A 22,872-nucleotide genomic window follows, 5' to 3' on the forward strand; every position below is an offset into this window, starting at 1 on the left:
TGTGGAAGCAAATTTCATTACATAAATAACTCATAGCTGCTACTTAACTTGAGAAGTGCTTTCTACTGACTAATTTTGCATAATTAGAATTTATGCATAATGTGTTTCCACATAATCTTATAGAGATGGTGTTTACTTCTCATATTTAGAATCAGATTTTTGCTGAGTGTCTGACACTTCTGGTAATGCAAAGTTTGTTAAGACTCAGCATTGCTTTCTCAGGCTTTTCTCCTCATGTTATTATAGTTGCTGCATTTTTATCCCTACTATTTAGTGCGCTCTTTATATTTTGTGAAAGTTATTCAGGGGAGACTTGGTGGATTCCTAATTTATTTATCTACAGAGCTATTTCTTGATATGTACAGAACTTATGAAATTATACTATAGGTTACCCAAGTCTACCTGTAATGGAAAACTATCCAGCCAAATTACTCACATTGTAGTTCTCCCTTAGGTCTTTCATTGATCCTCCATCTCTGCTGATTAATGACTAAAATGAGATTACTTGTGGCTGAAGAAATCTTATGAAAGCCTTGCATAGCTAGTGAGAGACCAGTTGCCCATCATTTTTCTTTCTTCCCCTCTCCATTCTCCTGATACTTGCTGCCTCTTCTCAACCCAGGAGCGCAGGTGAAGTGGCAGCAGCAGCTGAGGTCACCAGCACAATGAAAATATCAAGATCAGTTCATAGTCTCTGCAGCTCTGCAGAAACCAGAAGACAGCCAATATAAAAGGCTGTGAAACACCTAAGCTTTGCAGGTGTGTAAAACACTGTTTCAAACCTGGATCGTAGTTTTGTGAATTACCAACTTTGGGGATTTAACCTTAATGAGCAAATCACAGACACACTCAAAAAGCCCAGTCACTTGCAGCAACTCTTATAAAATCCTGGTAGTCATTGTATAATGATGATGATGATGTACAATTCTACATTCTCCAGACGTCAAAGAACAAACCTACAAACAAACCTACAAACCTCTTATTGATGTGTTGCTTCTCTTGGATGCTCTATTGTTACTTTTAAAACATATTTCTGAGTAGTTGGTAAAATTATTTGTGTGGTTAGCAGATGTTGCTTCTTTCTCCCTATGTCTCTCCATGGATAGATAGATGATAGATGGTCCTTGCATTTAGTGCCCTTTTAATGTATTATTCTATTGCTAAACACCAGCTGTGTTCTGCATCAGTCCTGTGATGAGTACCAAACAAATGAACAGAAGCATTGCCAAAGAGACACTATTGTCCCTTGAAGAAACTATTGTGCAAGATCTACGACAGGGGTGGCCAACTCCCAAGAGACTGCGATCTACTCACAGAGTTAAAAACTGGCAGTGGTCGACCCCCTTTTTGGGGGTTCCGGTCAAAGTTGTTGAGTTTCTCTTAGGAAGGAGAAAGGCCCATGGGGGGGGGGGTTCGGGTCAAAGTTGTTGAGTTTTTTCAGGGAGGAGGTAAAATGTAAACGTTGAGCTTTTTTTTAGGGGAGCCACAGTTGTTCAGCTTCTTTGTGGAGAGCCAATGATCTACCAGTGAACCACCGCAGACGTCCAGTGATCTACTGGTAGATCATGATCTACCTGTTGGACATGCCTGATCTACGAGTTAGCAGCACATGATCAGAAGAGTTTCTCTTTAGTCATTCATAACCAAATCATGGGTGGGAGGAGGGACAGTGCAGGTTCATTCTGTACAGGCCCCTCCGCAAGGCTGTCCCTGTGTTGGAGGCATTTTTGCAGCAGGGCAGCCTGCTGGATGCATGTAGATTTTCCCCGTGAGCTTGAGCCCTGAGTGCTCAATGGGGACAGCCTAGCCACATTCAATAGACTTGCTCTACTAAACACAACACATGGAGAGCTTTGATGTGAGGCCAGCACAGGGCAAACATATATAGTCCCTCTCTCCTCCTCCACAGGATTATCTGCATCTAAAGAGGGCCACAAAATTGGCTGTGGTGGGGAGAAACAAGCTACAGTGGTACCTCTGGTTGCGAACGGGATCCGTTCCCGAGGCCCGTTTGCAACATGAAAAGAACGCAACCCGCGTCTGCGCACGCGCGGGTTGCGATTCGCCGTTTCTGTGTATGCGCATGACATCATTTTTTAAAAACTTTATTAAGTACAAATTAGAAAACCATACATATTTACAACAAAAGGAAATACAAAAGAAAAAGAAAATACATGTAACCAAAAAATTAGAAAATATTTTGTCTCTTTTCATTCAGAGGTTATTTATACCTCTGTAAAATGCTATTCACAATAGAGAAGTGAAATGAAAAGTAAGATATCTGGAAAAAAAGAACATAGAGAAAATAAAATCAAAAGTAAAAATTTTAAAAAGTAGAGAAGTATTCACTATACACAGCCATTTCCAATCTATGCTTATATTCAAATATATAATTTTATCTTGTCCTTATCTACCTTAAGTAAAATGTTTTTCAAGAGACATCAATGATGCGTGACATCATTTTGCGCATATGCGCGAGCGGCGAAACCCGGAAGTAACCCTTTCCGGTACTTCCAGGTCACCGTGGGACGCAACCTGAAAAAGTGTATCATGAAGCAAATGTAACATGAGGTATGACTGTCGTGCTTTTCTCAGCAGTAGTAATGTTTAATATTCTTAAAAAATAGAGCTTTTTCTCAGCTTTGGGTGATTTTCCAGCTGCATCCCTATCTATAGAAAGTGAACATTTCTATTATTATTATTATTATTATTATTATTATTATTATTATTATTATTTTATTATATACTGCCCTATACTTGCAGGTCTCAGGGCAGTTACAACATAAAATCACAATGTAAAAACTCAAAATTAGAAACAGAAACAATCCAGTAACTCCCACCCACCAAGACATTTAAAAAGGGTATTGGTTGTCAGTCAGCCAAACGCCTGGTTAAAGAGGAACGTTTTTGCCTGGCGCCTAAGGGTGTATAATATACAATGATTCATGCCCTGGTTACATCTAGACATGACTACTATAATACACTCTACATGCAGGGCTATCTTTAAAGAAGATTTGGAAGCTTCAGGTGGTACAGAATGCTACCTCCCAGTATCTTTCTAGATGATCGGGGCATATAACACCCTTCCTTTTCTGGCTACACTGGTTGTCAGTTGCCTATGCAGCAGTGTGCAGAAAAGATGTTTGCTTGAGACCTTTCCTGGTACCCGCAGCCCTTGGCCCCTCACGTGTTGTTGAACTGGGATGAGAGTTGGGAGTTCAGCAATTGGAGAAGGTTCATGCATTCCCCTGCTGTAAAACATTGGAATGGTTCATAACACGATTTTCTTTTTTTAAAGAGAAAACACCCATCCATATCTGTTGGTACCTCTGGGCTCCACACACTTGCAAGCCACTGCTATGCACCTTCATTTCTGACTCCAGCAGAAGCTGATCGTCCTCTCTGACACAAATTTGATAGGTGTGCTTTATTGCTCATTGCAGGGTGGGAGGTTTTTATGGCTACAAAAAAACAGAAAGAGAAAGGTCAGATACAGAGTTAATGATCAGCTATCTTTATTTTCATCCCTTCTGTGTTAGGAAAGACCCGTTTCTTCCTGTTGTTGTTTTAAAAAAGAATGCTTCGATTTCCAAGCGGAGCATCACGTTTTTAAAATGTTCCCTTGCATTTAAAAACAACGCTGACAAAGTGGAACCATTGTCCTTCTTACGCTTGTTTTCTTTTTGCAGGATTTTTTTTTAATGCAAGGGAGCTTTCAGACATGTTTCTGCCTGTCTACAATAGTATAATCCACCTTCCCTTCTCAGGAATGTGTTGCGTTTGTAGGCAGGCCAGACTAATATGTTAATTGGATTATTGCACATTTAGGTTATGAAACCGTAAAATGGTATAGCGAACTGCACCATTTCAAGCTGCAGGTGGAGGATACCATTTCTGAAGGTTTCTCCATGTCAAGAAGCCCCCACCCCTAACTAGTAAATCAAAGAGGCCGTTGCCCAGCACAATTGCTTTCCTGTAACTTGCAAGGACAGGAACATCCTCCATGCCCTTTTTTTCCATAGGGGAGCAAAAGAACATTTAAAAAATTGTGATTCTGCATCTGTAGTCTTAGGTGGAACAGTCCATTATGCTGCTACCATCAGACTTTAGCATCCCAAGCTATGTAGGCATTAGCAGTTAAAAATGCAGAAAGGCAATTCCCTTCTGCTGCATTTCAGGTTACATTTGTACCTGAGAGGGGCAGGAATGCCTTTACCCAGTGCATATTACCTGTTTTGTTTTTGCATGCCTGCAACATATCCCGACTCCGATTCATGAAGCTGCTGTCTGTCCATGTACAATGGCTCTCTGAAGCATACAAACCCCAGCTCAACAGTGGAGTGAATACAGCCTAGTTTTTCAAGTCGGGTAGAAGCTGTTTTGACTGAAAATGCATCCACAAACAGTATTTTTCAAGGAACTACAGGATAGATATAGATCGTGCTTACCTTCATGTGTACATGGCTTCAGTCACCAGTTGTAGGAGTATACGGGAGCCAAGTAAACGATAATGTGTACCGTGATTTCTCATTTAAACGAACAGTAAAATTGTATGCTTTATTCTGGTAATTTGCTGGTGCTATATCCCTTTCAGCTGATGCTAGGAAAGGTCAACAAAAAGCAACAAAACGCCAGTCATTATTTTAGAATAATCAGACAAGTTGTATGACGGGGTGTTATACGCATAGTGTGCACACTTTATCCCGTTATTATCCACTGCAAACTGTGGGTTTTGTTGTGTTCAAAAGCCTACAAACTCTATGGCGATAGTACAAAAAGAAGGCACAAATGCTTTCTTACATCTTTTATCAAAATGCTAGGAAGTTAGGAAGAGTACAGACGCGTCCAACTTCTGTACTCTTAGCAACCACTCTGATCCCTAATAAGTACCCGGCTTTATTTTGTTGCACAAATGCACTTCTTTCCAAGTAGCCACTACACAATAAAATTGGTGCCAGCTCTTAGTAAAGCCTTCCGTTATATAGCACATGATTTTTTTTTTTACAAGTATGTGCAAGTTTTGAACACAGTGCATATATTTCTCTCTTGGATTTTTTATTTTAACATGTAAACTTTAGCTGTGGAGTATTGCTATTACAACTTTAAAGAATTTCACCCCGCCGGGGGCGGTGCGCTCCCCCCGCACCCCTCTTCCTCTGCCAGTGGTCTTGTGAACCCATCACCAGCAAGTCAATGTATGCAGCTATGCAATTAAAACCTGTGTGTGCTCAATAGCTGAATATTTTGACTTTTTTTTAGCAATAAAAATGAACAAAAATATGAGTGCATTGCAGGCAAAGCAAGAAATCTTCCTCTTTTCTCTGCCCTCACCCCACCCAGCTCCAGCCTCTTGCCCCAGGGGGCCGTAAGGTCTGTGCCATTTGAAAAGTGTTTCTGGCCTTGGGAATCAAATGGCTCTCTTCACCTGGTGCAGTGAAACTCTTTATCTAATTTGAAAAATCTAATGAAGCAAATAAAGACAGTAACCTTGAGAGGATCTTATTCTTTTTGCTGGCAGTGCATTCTCTTGACTAAAATTGAAGAGGAAGCCTGCTTGGAAACTCAGGAAACAAAATGGACCTGTTAGCTGGTAAATTGGTTTCAGCAGATAAAATAATTTGAGTATCCTGAGGCTGAGGTTCATACCTGATGATGACAAATTTCAGTACTTGCTTGATCAATTTGGTGCCTTGGGAAAAGAAGTAAACACAGTTGCTGAGGTCAGGATAAGACAGTGCTAAGAATATTGGAGCACATGCTAATCTCTCATTGCCTACAGTTTTCTCTGCAATCTGTCCCCAGAAGTCACCTTCCCTTACCAGGGGTCTGACACTAGAATCAAGCCTGCTGGTAGAAGAATATCCTGTGTTGGATGACTGGTAGTGTAGACCCCACGTTTCCCATTTTTGTGCATGATATTATTGCCAGACCCACATTTAAAGAGACAGGTCATCTTTGGCCCTTACTCTGGCTACTTCATCCATTCTCCCTTGGAAGAGTAAACTGAAGCATTGGGTGCTCATCATTTTGCGTTAACCTATTGCCCGCAGACACTATGTCAGCTTTCACAACCAGAGAGCCTCCTGTGAATCAAGCTGCTGTGGTCACGGCTTGCTAAAGAAGCCACATCCTTCAATCACAAATGGCTTTTGTGATTTGCAAAGGAAGAGTCTCTGTTTGCTTCTCTGGGCCAGAATGTTTCTGTGTAACCACAATTCTAACCCACAAGAGATTCAGCCTTAAAGTGGCAAAGGAAGACGAAAACTGCACATTGGGCTGAACGACTTGAGATATTCCAGAAATGCCCCTTTTGCTCCCTTGGTGAATTCCTTTTATTTAATGCAGGAGCAAATTAAATGTGGCGTTAAGTGTGGCATTTAATGTGCAGGGTTTTAAAAAATGTAAATGCAACTGGCTGTAGAGGAGGTTGCTGATAAATTTCAGGCTCCCATCAGACAATGGGGCTTTAGCCATTTTGTCACCTGTTGCAACCCTGAGTGGGGAAATGCTATTTGCATTGATAGGATTGGGAATGTTCACCCAAAGCAAAGAGCAGTTTCGGAATCAGGGAAGAGTTCAGATTGAATCTGGTAACCAGTTTAGGATCTTATTGGTCCTGATGGGTGCTTTTTCTTTTTACTTTTTAAGGGAGCAATATGACACAAATAGCTTAGGGCAGTGTTTCCCAACCACTGTTCCGTGGCACACTAGTGTGCCGCGAGATGTTGCCTGGTGTGCCGCGGGAAAAATTAAAAAATTCGAAAGATTTTTTTTTTTTTAAGAGTCAAATTTTCGATTGGGGCGCCGTCACTAGATGACCCCTGGGGTTCCCTCCCTCCTGCTCTGCGCCTCCCTCCTCCTCCTCCTCCTCTGGGGAGGCCCTTCCTGGCTCTCGGCCAAGGCTTGGCGGCTGCCACTCACTCACTCGCTCGCCCACCCATCCCTCCATCCCTGCACCCGGCCTCTCCCCCTCCGTCCCCGGCGCGGGGGCTGCCGGGATCCGTAGTCCCCTCGCCCTTGGGCTCCGTGCCCGCGCGGGGTGCGCGAACTACGTTTCCCAGCGTGGCCTGGCGGGCCGGGCGTTTTGTTTGAAGCGCTCTTCTCCCGGCCATGGAATGAGCGCAGCGGCGGCGGCCGGGCGGGCAGGGGCTCTTCTGTGCAGACCCCGCGCAGCCTGCCTGCGCCCCCGCGGAGATCGGGCGGCAGGATGGAGCCCGGGGATCCCCGCGGAGGCAGAGCGGCGGAGGCGGAGGCTGCCCCCCAGGTAGGGCTGCGTCGGGGGTTTTTTATTTTTGCAATGCTGCATCCGCGCCGGAGGGGACGCATCGGACCGCGGGGAGACCCCTTGGCGGGCGTGCAAGGCAATGCATGCGTGCAGGCGTTGCATGGAGTGCAGTGCAATGCAATGGCAACGCGGCGCCCTGCATGCATGCATGCAACTTCCACCGGCGCTACGGACTTGGCAGGTGAGGGGGGTCCCCAGTGGGCGGCAGAGAGAGCCGGGAGGGCGAAGGGGAGCCGGGGGGGAGCAGCGCTGCTCCCCGAGCCGAGCCCGGGGGGAAACTTCAGCGTCGTTGCACCGGGTGTTGGAAGCGGAGGCTGGCGGGGGCCCCTCACCTGCAAAACGTGGTCGCCTCTCATATATTTCGTGCATTGCATTCATCGCCCGCTTTCTCCTCCAAGGAGCTCCCGGGGGCGCGCGTGGTTCTCCCCGTGTTATCCTCGCAACAACAGCCCTGCGAGGTGGGTCAGGCGAGTGGCCCAAGGGAGCACCCAGGGATTGTCCTGGCCTGGTGGGGTGATTTGAACCCTGCTCTCTGCCTGGTCTTCGTCCTCATTTAGCCCCCACATGTGCATGACTGTGCATGACTGAGGTTTTCCCCCCTCGTCTTGGCTATGGTGTGAGTCTGTGCTGTTAATTAATGGGGTTCTGCCTTCGGAGAAGATGAGCCAGCCCTTAAGGAGGTGATTATGTAATTTGCTAGCAATTCATGTCCCTCCCGGCGTGACGCTGCGCGCTGATGTCACGGGGCTGTAATGGTGGTGTGCCTCGAGATTTTTTTCATGAAACAAGTGTGCCTTTGCCCAAAAAAGGTTGGGAAACACTGGCTTAGGGTGAACTATGCAGGCTAAGGCTTTGTTGGAATTGGAGAGGCAAGCTGTATGGAACTGTAGCCCAACAGATCTTTTTGATGACAAAAAAGTTGCTTCTGGAGAAGGTGCTTGAGAGCAGGGAGGGAATCATGAACCCTTCCCCTTCCTTCCTTCCTGTTCTCTGTCGCATTTTGCCTCCAGGGGGCTGTCTTCCCATTTCAAATACTTTCCCCCTAAAATTTAGCCTCTAGGTTCTGCTAAATGCTGAGTCCATTAGCATTTTAGATATTGCAAGCAGATGTATAGGTTGAGTCCATTTGCATTAGCAGCTCCATAGAAAGGTTGGGGGGACTCTCTCTTTTTAAAAAAGTCATGTCCTTAAATGCAGGGATTTAGTGTTGCAAACAGGTGTCTTGTAACTCTTAAGCACGGCAGCTGTATGTTCAGAGCTGCAGAAACGATGGAGGGGAGAGTTAATTGTATGACAGGCTGCAATGCATACAACAGAAAAGGCTGTCCACAATGTGGACCCTGTTTGTAGAGTCTGTCACACTCCACAATACTTTCAACTACCAGGTTTTATGCGGGGTTGGGAAAATATAAAAGCAAAACTCAAATGCACCTACTTTGTGCATGTCCCATTACCACTTCCACCCTGCAGTGGACGAAATCAGACTGCCAGAAGCTGCTCCATCCAGCATGCGTCCTGACATCCTCCAGGTGTGAATGAAGGATGCAGATAGGCTGAGGACTGGCACGTGGTGGAATTAGCATCCGAAAACGCCGGTTATAGGGCAATACAGTCGTACCTTGGCTCCTGAACGCTGCAAACCTGGAACATTTGCAAACGTTCTTTGGAACCCGAATGTCCAACAGGGCTTCCGCGGCTTCTGATTGGCTGCAGGAAGCTGATTTGTGCAGGAGCTTCCTGCAGCCAATCAGAAGCTGCACTTTGGTTTCTGAAAGCTTTGGAAGTCGAATGGACTTCTGGAACGGATTTTGTTCAACTTCTAAGGTACAACTGCACAGTCTTCTGTAGCAAAACACCTTTGTTAAAAACATACTTCTATTTCAGAGTTCCAACTTAAAAATCCTGTATCTTCAGTAAGCAAGAAATAAAGCTGAATCAAAACCCTATCTAATGAGAAATAGGCGTTTGTTTCTTGCAAAATACACTCCTGCCTGCAAACCTTTTGAAACCAATAACAAGTAAAGTAAATTAACTTCCCAAAAATCATTGCATAATTTTTACTGGTTCTCAGCATAATAGTGAAATTTGTTGTGCAGCTGCTCCACCTTGTGGCCAATGAATCTACAGTGAATGGAGAAAGCAGCCAGCAGCCTTGACTTGTGGGCAGGCAGAACATTTGTATCCTGCATCAAATGCATCTGATGGGTACGCATCTCCTGAATATTGCACTGTGTGTAATTTTTAAAGGCCGTGTAAGAGCCAAGTGCTATATTTTTGTTTTTGAAATGAACACCATTTGCCTTGCAGTGAATGTACTGCTTTTTGTAGTAGAAAATACCCCTGTATGATTTAACTGAACTAGATCCTTATCAAGTGTGGGGTGCTGCATGTGTACCCCTAAACACCAGAAACATGATAACAGGGAAATGCCATAGCTTAATGATGTAATTCATACTTTGCACACAGGAAGTCGCAGACCCAATGACTGGCACCTCTGGGTAAGGCTGGGAAAGACTCCTAGTTGAAACCCTGGAGAGCTTGAGGTGCCAACGAAGCCATTTAATAAAAGTTTATTGAAATGATGGAGAATGCAAAACTGGCAAAGCTAGCAGAAAGAAAGAAAAAATAGAGATCAAAATGATGAACCATTCTTTGAGGATTGGAAACCTTTTGAAGAATATCTAAAGAACTACTATAATTGCATGAAATCGCGAGCAGGATTTGAAGTACAGTGGTACCTCTGGATGCAAACGGGATCCGTTCAGGAGCCCTGTTCACACCCAGAAGTGAACGCAACCCACGTCCGTGCATGTACACGTGTCATGATTTGCCCTTTCTGCGCATGTGTGTGACGTCATTTTGACCATCTGCGCATGTGCGAGCGGCAAAACCCGGAAGTAACACGCTCCATTACTTCCGGGTCGCTGCAGCGCGGAACCTGAAAATACCATATTTTTCGCCCCATAGGACGCACTTTTTCCCCTCCAAAAATGAAGGGGAAATGTGTGTGCGTCCTATGGGGCGAATGCAGGCTTTCGCTGAAGCCTGGAGAGCGAGAGGGGTTGGTGCGCACCGACCCCTCTAGCTCTCCAGGCTTCGCGCAGATCTCTGCAAGCCGTGGGAGCCCGCCCCAGGCTCCTGCGGCTTGCAGAGAGTTGCCTGCATGCCAAAGCCTGGGCGCGCTGAGCTCAGCGCGCCCAGACTTCGCGTGGCTCTCCGCAAGGCGCAGGAGCCCGGCGCTGGGCTCCCGCGGCTTGCAGAGAGTTGCCTGTTCTGGGGGCTGAAGTCAGGGGAAGCTCGGGCTTCCCCCACCCCAGCCCCACGCCTGGGGGGAAAATAATTTTTCCCCCTTTATTTACCCCCCAAAAAACTAGGTGCGCCTTATTGGACGGTGCATCCTATAGGGCGAAAAATATGGTGCTTATCCTGAAGCTACTTCAACCCGAGGTATGACTGTATGAGCAACAGTAGAAAGACATTAAAGCTAATAATTTAGGATGTGTATATGGAGTGTTATCAGTTAAAATATGCAGCATTAAAGGATAAGCATAAAACATAATGGAGGGTGGGATGGGAAGTTGATGGATAAATTAAACATATTGTTGATGGTAAAGAATGTAAACTTTTGAAACCCCAAAGAGCTGCTTTCCCAGGTACTCTACTCAATGGGCCTGTAGTCTTACCTGGTCTAAGGCCAGCTTCCTGGGTCCTCTCTTACATGACATTCTTGAAGGATCAAGGTTTCCAATGCCATCTGCCTCCGTGTGAGTTGTGTAAGGCCCACTGGGGACTGTTACGTGAAGGAAGTTTCCATACATCCCAGGGGGGTTTTGTTGCTTCCCAAAGGTTCAGTCCTCCTTTTGCCCCAGGGCTCTCCTGCATTTAAAAAACCTGGCCCCTTGCCTCTTAAAACTCGCCACTCCCCGCGCAGTACACTGTGACAGTGTTGAGCACATGAGAGGCATGTCGCCTTTGGGGAGCTACCAGGTGCCTCAGCATTAGGGAGGGGAGGGGGGGCTGTGTGTGCCGTTGAAAAACAAAAAAGCGGGGGGGGGGGTAATAAAGTTCTTGTGCGATGTCTGCTTTAAATATGGAGATGCCGTAGGCAAACTAGCCCATGTGTGCCGAACCATAAATTCCAGAGAGGTATTTTGCGATAGTTTTTATAAAGCTTTTAATGGGAATTCCTGAAAGAAAAAAAATGCCATTAGGATTCCATCACACCAGAAGGTTCCAACATGCTTGCTGCGTTAAATGAGCCTTCCTTTTCCATTTGACCTTGGGAACGCGGCGCATAGTAAGGCTACCTTGTATAATCCCATTATTTGAAATTGGCTTGCTTGTTTCTAACATAGCCAGGGGAGGGGGGCAGCTATTGAAACAATTGCAGTCCTATACTTTATTACTCGAAGGCTAAGGAAGTAGCTGCCACGGCGCACTCAGACTTGACCGCGCTAATGAGCGCATGTTCTGGGGCTGCCTCTTTAAGACTTGGTTCCCAGTGTGGCGTTGGAGAAAGTAAGATACCCCTGTGCTTCAATGGCCCATGGCAACAGAACACGCTTCACTGAAATGAGAATCAAGTGGAAGATTTTAAAGTAAGGACCAGTCCAGAAGATTTAGACTGAGAGAATAGACTTCTGCCTTCCTATATAAATATTATATTGGAGAACAATGGCTATATCTAAAAATCAGCTCCGGTCTCTTAATACATCACTCTCTAATAGTAGTGATGCAACATGAACAATGGCTCCATTCTTCTGGGGACTATAAAGTCCTTTCCACTTTAACCTTGGTGTGGTACGTCTACAAGGCTGTTTCCAGATGGGCTCCCCATCCCTCTCCTCTCCCAGTCCATGCTTTGCTTTTTTGCTATATAAGCAGAATTGCTATTGACTTTCCACACTACTGGGGATACTGTGCTTTTTATGTGTGCACATCCTGTTATATTCTGTCCACACCACAGGGCGTGATGTGACCATGCGGTTGGGTAAAGGATGAAGTACAATTAACATGAGCAGCTATTTAAAGAGGGTGGGGCTTTTTCTGATACGTTTGCAAATCAAATTACATACTTTGTGCGTGGCACTTATTTCAGCGGGATACCGTATTTTTCTGTGTATAAGACTAGGGTTTTTTCCTTAAAAATTATGTCAAAAATTAGGGGGTATCTTATACATGGATACATCTCCCCCCCACACTTTCTTAAATCCGAGTCCCCCAAAATAGGGGGTATCTTCTACATGGGGCTGTCTTATAGATGGAAAAATACGTTAGCTTTAATGACATGGGGGTGTCTTATAGATGGAAAAATACGTTAGCTTTAATGGCTTGCAAAAAATCGTTTTAAAATAAAGTGAACATGTTTTAATTGGTGGTGCAGGGGAAGGTTGCTAAAATGGCACTTACTTGGAAGCACATTAAAGAATTTTTAAAAAGTTTTTGTTTGTCAGTTGATCATTATTTCATATCTATTTTAATATTTTGGTTCCAATTAAGTTGGATTAGAGTAAATGGGATGTCAAAACGATGCCAGTGTGAAAGGTGATAGTGAGCATGTGCTGAGTACCCATAGGTTCACCTGCCCGGTTTGTTACTATGCACAGCAAAACTGTCTCTCTAGTAAAAGATGGAAGAGTTGCACGAAGAACCACCTGCACCTTTCAGAGATTATACTATTGATCTCTTCTTCTTCTTCTTCTTCTTCTTCTTCTTCTTCTTCTTCTTCTTCTTCTTGTTGTTGTTGTTGTTGTTGTTGTTAGGGACCTCCCCCCCAAAAAGTTGAGGTTTTGGGGGGGAGATCACTGTTAAAAATCAAAGGATATTAGGGGGCAGGCTTCTGCTAAGGGGGGGCAGAACCTCTGTTAATTGAGTATTTTTCATGCTTTTCAATACTTTTTGAGGATTTAGGGGGGGCTGCCCCCTCTCCCCCCCCATGGCTACGCCCATGCATGGAGCAGTGAGAATTGGAGGACAGCTTTCCTTATTTTTTGTTTAAGGATACAACTTGAACTGTCATCTACATCTATTCATTTTATTAAAAGACTTTGTTTATTGTTTTGTTTTTTAAAATAAGAAAACCTATTGAAACAAATAAGCATAGGATATGGGTTAGGGAGGACTCTAATAATAATCAAGAATGTCTTTCAATTAGACACTTGCACAACTACAGTAGGTTACAGGTTGCCTATAGTGATTAATTGTAGTTCTATTTGTTAACGAGACCAGAGTGAGGACAGCTTGCTTCCTAGTCCTGCAGTGGTCAGAGGGAGCAGACCGAACAAAATTATCCTACTGGCTACCTGCTATAACTTTAGGGCTTTATAAAAGGGCAACAGGGGTCAGTCACTTCTAAATGAGCAGGCTGTCAGCCTGAGACCCTTGTGACCCAGGTTCAAATCGTTGTTCATCTAAGGTAGCACTTAGGTGGTCATTTTTAGGCTAACCTACTACATAAAATACCTAGTTCAGATAAGTTTTTTTTAAACAAAATTGTTTTGTTTCGCTACAGCTTCTACTTCATTTTTTTACAGGTAGCATAAAATAGCAAACATATCTTGTTCTTTTCAGTGTTTCTTTTATTTTGATATATTTATGACGTTGTTTTAACTGTTTTGCTGTTTTATTGTAAGCCACTCCGTATGTGTTTGCTAAAGAGCAGCCAATAACTCAAATAAAAATATTCAAGCAATATTTGGTCAACTAGTTTGAGTTAAAGAATCATATGCATACCTAATTGCCTCCCCTATTCTTTCTTAGTAAAATAGGAAGGGGGTTTATTGGTTGACAGAAGATGTTTGATTCATGGACCTTACCTTATAATCCTATAGTTTTATTTTATCTGTTGATTTTTACATTCTACCTTTTGTGAGTTTCATAATAATGTATATATTATTGTGGCATATTTTTAAATAACTTATACTCATTGACTGTTTGATTATTGCCATTTTATGATTATTTGTAAGTGGTTTCTGTTGCTTGTTTATTGTAGGTTTGTATGCTATGATACAAATCTGGTTGTTATGAAAATTTAGAAACATTAAAAGAACAAAATTAAAATAATTACAGTGTAGAGGACAACATAAGAAGATAGAAAAAGAAGTGAATAAAGAATGTTAAGGGTGAATAAAATATGCTTTTTTGCAAATCAAGACCCTGAACCATGGTTTGAAATTCTAGTTTGCTGCAAAACCTACATTAAGAGTCTTTTAAACTCCTCCCTCTTGTAGCAGAAGGGAGAAATAGCTTGCATACCTAACGCTCAACCCCCCTTATGCTTGGAAGGTTTACTTTTATATCCAAATTGAGCCATGGTGATTTAGTTGAAGACCATAATATGAATATGGCTATAGATTCAAATTGCCACAAGATGGCGCTTTCCAACTTCTAAACTTAAAGAATCTTCACCAGAAATGCTTTATTCAAAACAGATGAATTATTATGCTCTAAAAAGTCACTTTTAGTAGTAAAAAAAAGTTTATATGAGATGCACAAGATTATGAGAATGGGGGCTAAATGTAAACATCAGCAAAGGAGGTGACCCTGGTCATTTGCTGTTAGGTAAAGGTAAAGGGACCCCTGCCAATTAGGTCTAGTCGTGACCGACTCTGGGGTTGGGGCGCTCATCTCGCTTTATTGGCCGAGGGAGGTGGCGTACAGCTTCCGGGTCATGTGGCCAGCATGACTAAGCCGCTTCTGGAGAACCAGAGCAGCGCACGGAAATGCCGTTTACCTTCCCTGGTACCTATTTATCTACTTGCACTTTGACGTGCTTTCGAACTGCTAGGTTGGCAGGAGCAGGGACCGAGCGATGGGAGCTCACCCCGTCGCGGGGATTTGAACTGCCAACCTTCTGATCGGCAAGTCCTAGGCTCTTTGGTTTAACCCACAGCGCCACCCGCGTCCCTCATTTGCTGTAAAGTATCTGTATAAGTATTTAAGATATTATTTGGTAAAGAGGAGCTATTCAGTAGAGCTTTTTAAAGACAAACCCCCAACGTACAAGTTAACTGGCCACAGTATTCCCCACTATAGTGAGATGTTGCTGACATCTGTCTGTCTCGAGAGGCAATGGAGTTCTCCGGGGGTGAAGCCAAACTGCTGTGTTAGCAGCACCTAGGTGACCTCTCCGGGCTGCAAGCCTGGCCAGTGTGTATGGTGGTCCTGGTCTGCCCAGACGACAAGACCCCCCTCTTAGATCTGCTGATGTGGTCCGAAGAAAAGGAAAGCAATACGTTTTGACACCAGCTTGACTGCAGCAGCTGCTGGAAGGAGGCGTATAAGGTGTCATCCAACTGTTTTAGGGGCTCTGGATTTGTGTAGGGTTTCCTCCTTAGCCTTTTCTTCTCCTGAAGATAACCCATGGAAGCAGCAGAGGTTCAGAACCAGAGTTTTCCTTCTCCTGGATGGGCCACCTTCCCAGGTTGATGAGCCCCACCTGCCCCTCACTTTCATCGACAGCGTGTTGCAAAAACCGCCTTGGTCTTGCATATTCAAACTGCCAGAGCATGTCTTTACAAACAGGGGCGGGGAGGTATTTTGGCTTAAATTGCCGTATTTTTTGCTCTATAAGAAGCACCCGACCATAAGACGCACCTAGTTTTTAGAGGAGGAAAACAAGAAGAAAAAAAATATTCTGACTCAAATGTTGTTGAAGAGGCTTCGCGCGGCTATCCCTGAAGCCAGAACAGCAAGATGGATTGATGCGCAGCAATCCCTCCTGCTGTTCTGGCTTCAGCGATAGCTGCGCAGCCTGCATTCGCTCCATAAGACGCACACACATTTCCCCTTACTTTCCAGGAGGTAAAAAGTGCATCTTATAGAGCAAAAAATACGGTATAGTACTCATTTCTATATTTGCCCCTGTGCACATGCCATTTTGATGCAGATCTGTTTCTTCTGTTCCCTACTTCCCTTTGGTATAATAGGTGGGCCTACTCCAAAGGCAATGTGAGGCTCTGCTTCACGCTGCCTTGGGAGCAGAGTGAGAGGGATGGATAAGGGTAAACAGGATGTACACAGGTTTTCCTTTTCCTAGCCTCTAGTTCCATATATGTGTCACAACATGTTAGTGTGTTGGCTGCAGGGCGCAGGTGTGTCGCGCAAACGCTCCCTGCGCTGGAAAGGGGTTAGTGTGACTTCCTGTTTGCTAATAAAACCGAATTACTGTGTTGCGAAATGATGCATGTTTGAAAAGCGTGTCATCAATGTGAAAAGTTTGGAAAGCTCTGATCTAGTTTGAAGGGTGCTAAAGGAGCGCAGTAGAATTTACTCTTGTTCTTCTTTATTAAGTCTGTATACCGTGTGACATCTGAAGATCACAGGGCAGTTCACAACATCAAAATACAAAATGGGAACAGAAAATACACAATAAAGCAAAAACAAAGCAACAACCCCACAAACACATCACTATTATTCATTTATTTGGGCACAATTCCTCTATAATAATAAAGCAGGGGTCACCAATGTGGAGCCCGCAGGGGGCCACAGACAGTTTTGCTGGTTCCTGAAGGATCCCACCCCCCCTCCCATTGCCGATAAACAAGGCTTGAAAGGAGTGTTCTCTTGCTGTCCATAAGAACATGTTGCAGTGTGTGTGTGTTTGGCCTTGGCATGTGTGATGCACAGAGCAGTTTCTGTGGTTTGTAAGCATGTCTGCAGACCCCAGAAGGTTGACGGCCGCTGGAGTATGACATATTAATTTCCCTTCAGGATAATTCTTTAATTTATAAAGCTGATAAATAAGGGAAGAGAGGTAGCTGTGTTGAATTCTAAAGGCCGATTTTGGGAAGGAGATTTACAACTGGACAGAAAAGCAATATTGTAAATGAACAGATGGAGATCCTACATGATTTATCATGTTCATAAGTAAAGTTTTCTGTCAGAATGGTATTATATTGGAGGTATATATATTTAAGACTTGGCAGACTTGGCTTCTAGGTTTTTGGTTTATTATTATTTTTAAAAAATCTGGCAACTGGGTTCTGCAGCTTTAGGCACTGGCTCTGCTCCAGACTGGATGGTGGCTCACCCTCTGCCTCCAGTTTTGTGCCTTGCAGAAGATGTTGGGGTGCCATGACCCCTGAGGGCCCTGGATCCCTCTGTTCTCTCTCGCTGCCCACTGACACAGTCTGCTCCTCTTCGGGAGCAATCAGGTCTTCCTCTTGACAGGATTCCTCCCACAGGCGCATGACATCTACAATATATTCAGAGGTGCCTCAGTCAGTGGCAGTTTAGGGAAGTTTAGTCAGCCATCTTGATTCAAAATGGCATCCAATGGTACCCCAACAAACATGGTTGAAGACCTGCTCCTCTGTTGCAGAAACCATTTTGCTAAATTTGATGACTATATCTCAAGAGGTGTCCAAATGGATAGAGAACAGATGGACGAAAAACTTTCCTATATATATAGATATATAGATAGATACATAGATATGTAGAATATATGATACTATATTTATAATGATATAATATAACAATATAATATAATTAAAGAAGGAAGGAAGGTGTAAGCTGTCAAAGAGGTTTATTAGTCTATTATATCTAACAGCCAAATAAGAAATAAAATTACACAGGAATATTTGCAGTTCTTAAAAGATACATAACGATACTGGATGACTTAGTGTGAAATCATTGCTACAAAGTCATACTACAAATTTGATTTCCAGAATATGAAATAGTACCTCACCGACTTGCACACTGAAAGAAATAAAATTATCTAGGGATGTTATCTATATTATTAAAAGATAATGGCTATATTAACAGTATGCAACCTATGTTGCTCTTGAAAAATGTGGTTCTGTAAGATTTTGCATGTTGGTGTATAGTGGAAACAGTTACTAATCTGCATATATTTTCTTTTGCAGTTATCAGTGGCAGGGTGTCTTCCAGCAGAAAATTCTTTGCAAAATAATGTTTTATTTTTAATTATTCCCATTGTACTAATACAGATTATTGTATATGCCTTCAGGGGCCTGAATTATGGCTTCCTTGAGACCGTAATATTTAATTTCTTTTCTGCCATGTATTAAAACCCATTGTTAACACTGCATGAATATTTCTAGTGCTTAATGTATTAGAAAATCCTAAGTGAAAAGAGATTAGTATTTTTCTTTTTTTGTATTAACAAAACCATAAAACAGCTTCTGAGATTAAAGGGGAAAGCAAAATAATTCAGATAAGAGGCAAAGGTTTACGTTAACCTTAGAGAACATTCCAACACTTCCTTGTTTTAAAATTATTCAAAAGACATCTCTCTCAAATTTTGCGCAAACCCATGTCACTTGTGGAAATTAATTTGTCTTTTTTATGTGCTAGATAAAGAGAAAAGTTTGCTTTGTTTCCCTGCCCATTCTGTGCAATTGAAGAAAACACCAAATGACCTTTAAATTTTGTTAAAATATTATTAAGCCCTTTGTTTCCTGATTTGGCTGCAATACCAAGCACTCCCTTCATATAGTTCAACCTCCCTAATGGCTATGGATTGAGTTAAGGTCTTCTAAATGCTGCTAATATTGTGTGCCAGTGTTTTGCTATCCTTAGCAGAAAACGATTGTCCCAAATTCGCCTTTATGCACAGTGTGCCTCCAAGAACAGCATCCTAGCTCCTGAAATCCTCCTGCCTTTCATTTAATTCTGTTTTGGTTCATATGTAAATGCAACCCTCTCCATTATCTCTTGTTTCGATTAATCAGTCCAGGAGGCTAAAATTAAATTACCAGGATAAATTCGGTCTAGTGGTCACCTGGTCAGGTGCTTGTCGGTTTAGCAACTCTACTGCCTCTCCATGTGTTCCTAATGGCCCTATCTCCATTGTTGTCTTAACGCTCACACCTCTCAGTAGGGCTTTTCTTCAGTGTCAGCATGCCAGCAATGGTACGTAGGTGCTGCAGACCATCATTTACCTTTCCCTTACCTTCCCCACCCCCACCTGACCACAGTGATCCATGCGACGGTCACCTCCAGGCTTGACTACTGTAATTCGCTCTATGCGGGGCTGCCCTTGAAGCTGTCCCAGAAACTCCAGAGGGTGCAGAATGCTGCAGCGAGGCTCCTCACGGGGTCTCTGCCATGGAAGCATATTCACCCAGTGCTTTTCAAGCTGCACTGGCTCCCGGTGGAGTACAGGGTCAGATTTAAGGTGCTGCTTTTGACCTTTAAAGCCCTTCATGGCCTAGGACCCTCGTACCTACGGGACCGCCTCTCCCGGTATGCCCCACAGAGGACCTTAAGGTCCATATAAAGCAACACCCTAGAGGTCCCTGGCCCTAAGGAAGTTAGATTAGCCTCAACCAGAGCCAGGGCCTTTTCAACACTGGCTCCGGCCTGGTGGAACACTCTGCCTCATGAGACCAGGGCCCTGCAGGATCTGATTTCTTTCCGCAGGGCCTGTAAGACAGAGTTGTTCCACCTGGCCTTTGGCTCAGAGCCAATTTGATTCCCTCCCCCTCTTTCTTTTTCCTTTCTCGTCTTGTGATGAGGCTGCATTTTAATATTTCAATATTTTAATGTATTTTAATCTTGTTTTTAAGTTGTATTCATTCAACTTGTTTTTATTATTGCTTGTTAGCCGCCCTGAGCCAGCCTTGGCTGGGGAGGGCAGGGTATAAATAAAACTTATTATTATTATTATTATTATTATTATTATTATTATTTAGCTTTTGAAAAGTCCCAGCATTAGAGAGGCCTCATGTGCCAATCTTGTGGTCTCCCAGCTGTCGCTATGCTTTGGAATATTACATCAGGTTTATCATTTTAAAAGAAAACGAAGAAGTGGAACTTCAATCATCTGTTAATAATATATCAGCACCCTGTAAAAGGCGCAGAAAAATACTATAAAACGCTTCTGCTTAGCTATCACTGATGTAATATGTTTATAGGATAACTTTTGGTATTTTTTTTCTTCAGTGTGGATGTTTGAGGTTGCACAAAAAACACGAGAGCAGTACTTTAATACAAAAACATTTTGGAACACCTGCATGGCATAAATCACTCCTTGAGCCTCCGAATTATAAATATTAGCTTATATGCAAAGTTTTCTTGCTTCTTGGTTGAGATTTAATCAAGATGTTCTGGCTCTGGTGAAAAATAGTCTTTTCCGTTAAGTCATCTTTATTTCTCGTAATGAAGATGTATCCGTAGTGTTGCTAGCCCAGCCAAAAGCTATTTGCAGTCTTGCTGTCTGTTTATACAGTTGAACACATGGTTCCTCACCTAAATAATTTACTTGTAAAATGTATTTCCATGCATATGTTGCTAGTAAAGTAGGAATATTCAAGCACTGCCAAAGCAGCCTTCTCTAGAAGTTTAATTAAAGTATTGCTTGAGTTTCACCAAGTTAAGGCCGGTTCACATGTGAATGTACTTCACTTGATGACTCTTAGTACAAACTGTTCCCCACTGAAAAGCATTGGGATAGATCCAGACTTCACCATCTGCAGATGGAAGGGGTTTTTTCCCCTGTCCACAGAAGACACTTGACCTAGCAGAAGAATCTCACTGCCAGATCAGGAGCAGGTATCATTTGAATTCATATAATCATAGAATTTGTAGAATTAGAAGATACTTTGAGGGTTATCTTATCCAACCCCATGCATTGCAGGAATCTCAACCGAAGCATCCATGACAGATGGCCCTTCAACCTCTGCTTAAAAACCTCCAAGGAATAAGAGTTCACCAACTCTTGTGGAAGTCCATTCCACTCTTACTGTTAGAAAGTTCTTCCTGATTTTTAGTTGGAATCTCATTGTGATTTGAATCCATTGGTTCTGGTCCTAGCCTCCAAAGCAAGAGAAAACAAGCTTGCTCCATCTTCCATGTGACAGCCCTTTACATATTTGAAGATTGCTATCTTATCTCCACTCAGGTCAAACATACCCAGCTCCCACAACCGTTCCTCATAAGGCTTGGTTTCCAGAACATTGATCCAACTTAGTCCCTCCCTTAGAAGGTGGTGGACTATCCTTCACTGGAGGTTAATGAAGTAGAGGTTTTTAAGCAGAGGTTGGATGACCACCTGTCACAGAATCCTAGAGTTGGAAGGGACCACAAGGGTCATCTAGACTAGTGTTTCCCAAACTTGGGTCTCCAGCTGTTTTTGGACTACAATTTCCATCGTCCCTAGCTGGCAAGACCAGTAGTCAGGGACAGTGGGAACTGTTGTCCGAAAACAGCTGGAGACCCAAGTTTGGGAAACACTGCAATACAGGAATCTCTGACCCAATGTGAGACTTGAACCCACAATCCTGAGATCAAGCACCTCATGCTCTACCAACTGAGCTAATGCCACTGATGCTTTAGCTGAGAGTCCTGCATAGCAGGGGGTTGGACTAGATGACTTTCAGGGTCCCTTCCAACTCTACATTTCTATGTTTCTAGCTGATTTAAGGTGTCTTAATGTGCATGCACACAACACTAATGCACACTGAAATCATATAAACAATATAAACTGGAAAGTTGCAAAATACATTTTAAGAATTGAACAAAATCCCATCTTTCTGAAAGTAAGGAGTGGTGAGTGTCTGTCATGGGTCATGTGACTTTAAAAGGTAAAGGGACCCCTGACCATTAGGGCCAGTTGTGGCTGACTCTGGGGTTGCGGCGCTCATCTCGCTTTACTGGCCGAGGGAGCCGGCATACAGCTTCCGGGTCATGTGGCCAGCATGACTAAGCCACTTCTGGCGAACCAGAGTCTCTGGGCTCAGCCATAGCTGCAGGCATCCATAAATGATGCCATTTGGGAGTTCTCTAGCAGAGCATGCTCACATCCTGATCAGGAGAAACAACTGTACGCAATGTCTTAAACATACAATCTCTACTTTGATTAAAATGAAGTTACCAGTGCTTCCTTTATAGGTATGAAACCTTAAATTTGTCTTAAATTTCGTTAATTTGCAACCAACAATCGAACAAGAACATTTTGCTTCAAGCTGTTGTCATAGTTGTACCTTCCTCATTGTATCTTCCTTCTTTCGTTTTATTGGTGTTTTTTTAAACTCTTATATTTGGGGGTCCCTTTAAACTGAATACATTTGGGCAAAAAGAACCCCCCCCCAAAGTCTGTCTATGCATAATCAGTTTGAAAAATGGAATGGCTGAGTCAGGGTGGGGAGTCATAGAGCCATAGAATTGGAGCTGATCTCTGGCTGGGGGGTGGGGCAGATCCTTATCTTTCCCACCCACCCCCATAGGAAAAGCTTGACACTTGGACTGAGCCATTGTGATGTCACAGTGATGTCAGGTAACCCTTTTTGCATAGTGTTGTGCATGGAAACTGTGACAACTGGTAAATTGCCAGCCCTTGCAAAGCGCTGTGCATGAAGAAGAAGAAGAAGATAAGAGTTTGGATTTGATATCCCGCTTTATCACTACCCGAAGATGTCTCAAAGCAGCTAACAATCTCCTTTCCCTTCCTCCCCCATAACAAACACTCTGTGAGGTGAGTGGGGCTGAGAGACTTCAGAGAAGTGTGACTAGCCCAAGGTCACCCAGCAGCTGCATGTGGAGGAGCGGGGAAGCGAACCCGGTTCCCCAGATTACGAATCTACCGCTCTTAACCACTACACCACACTGGCTCTCTATTCCACACC

General features: G+C 43.5%; 1 protein-coding gene across 3 annotated transcripts in view; it reads left to right on the forward strand.

Annotated features, from left to right (window-relative positions):
- The window catches only part of CHN1 (chimerin 1), a 102,380-nt gene that overhangs the window by 1,503 nt on the left and 78,005 nt on the right, over nucleotides 1–22,872 (forward strand). The gene's annotated exons all lie outside the window — the stretch shown is intronic.

Source organism: Podarcis liolepis (genome assembly GCF_965112155.1).
Source record: "Podarcis liolepis genome assembly, chromosome: 1".
Lineage (NCBI taxonomy): Eukaryota > Metazoa > Chordata > Lepidosauria > Squamata > Lacertidae > Podarcis > Podarcis liolepis.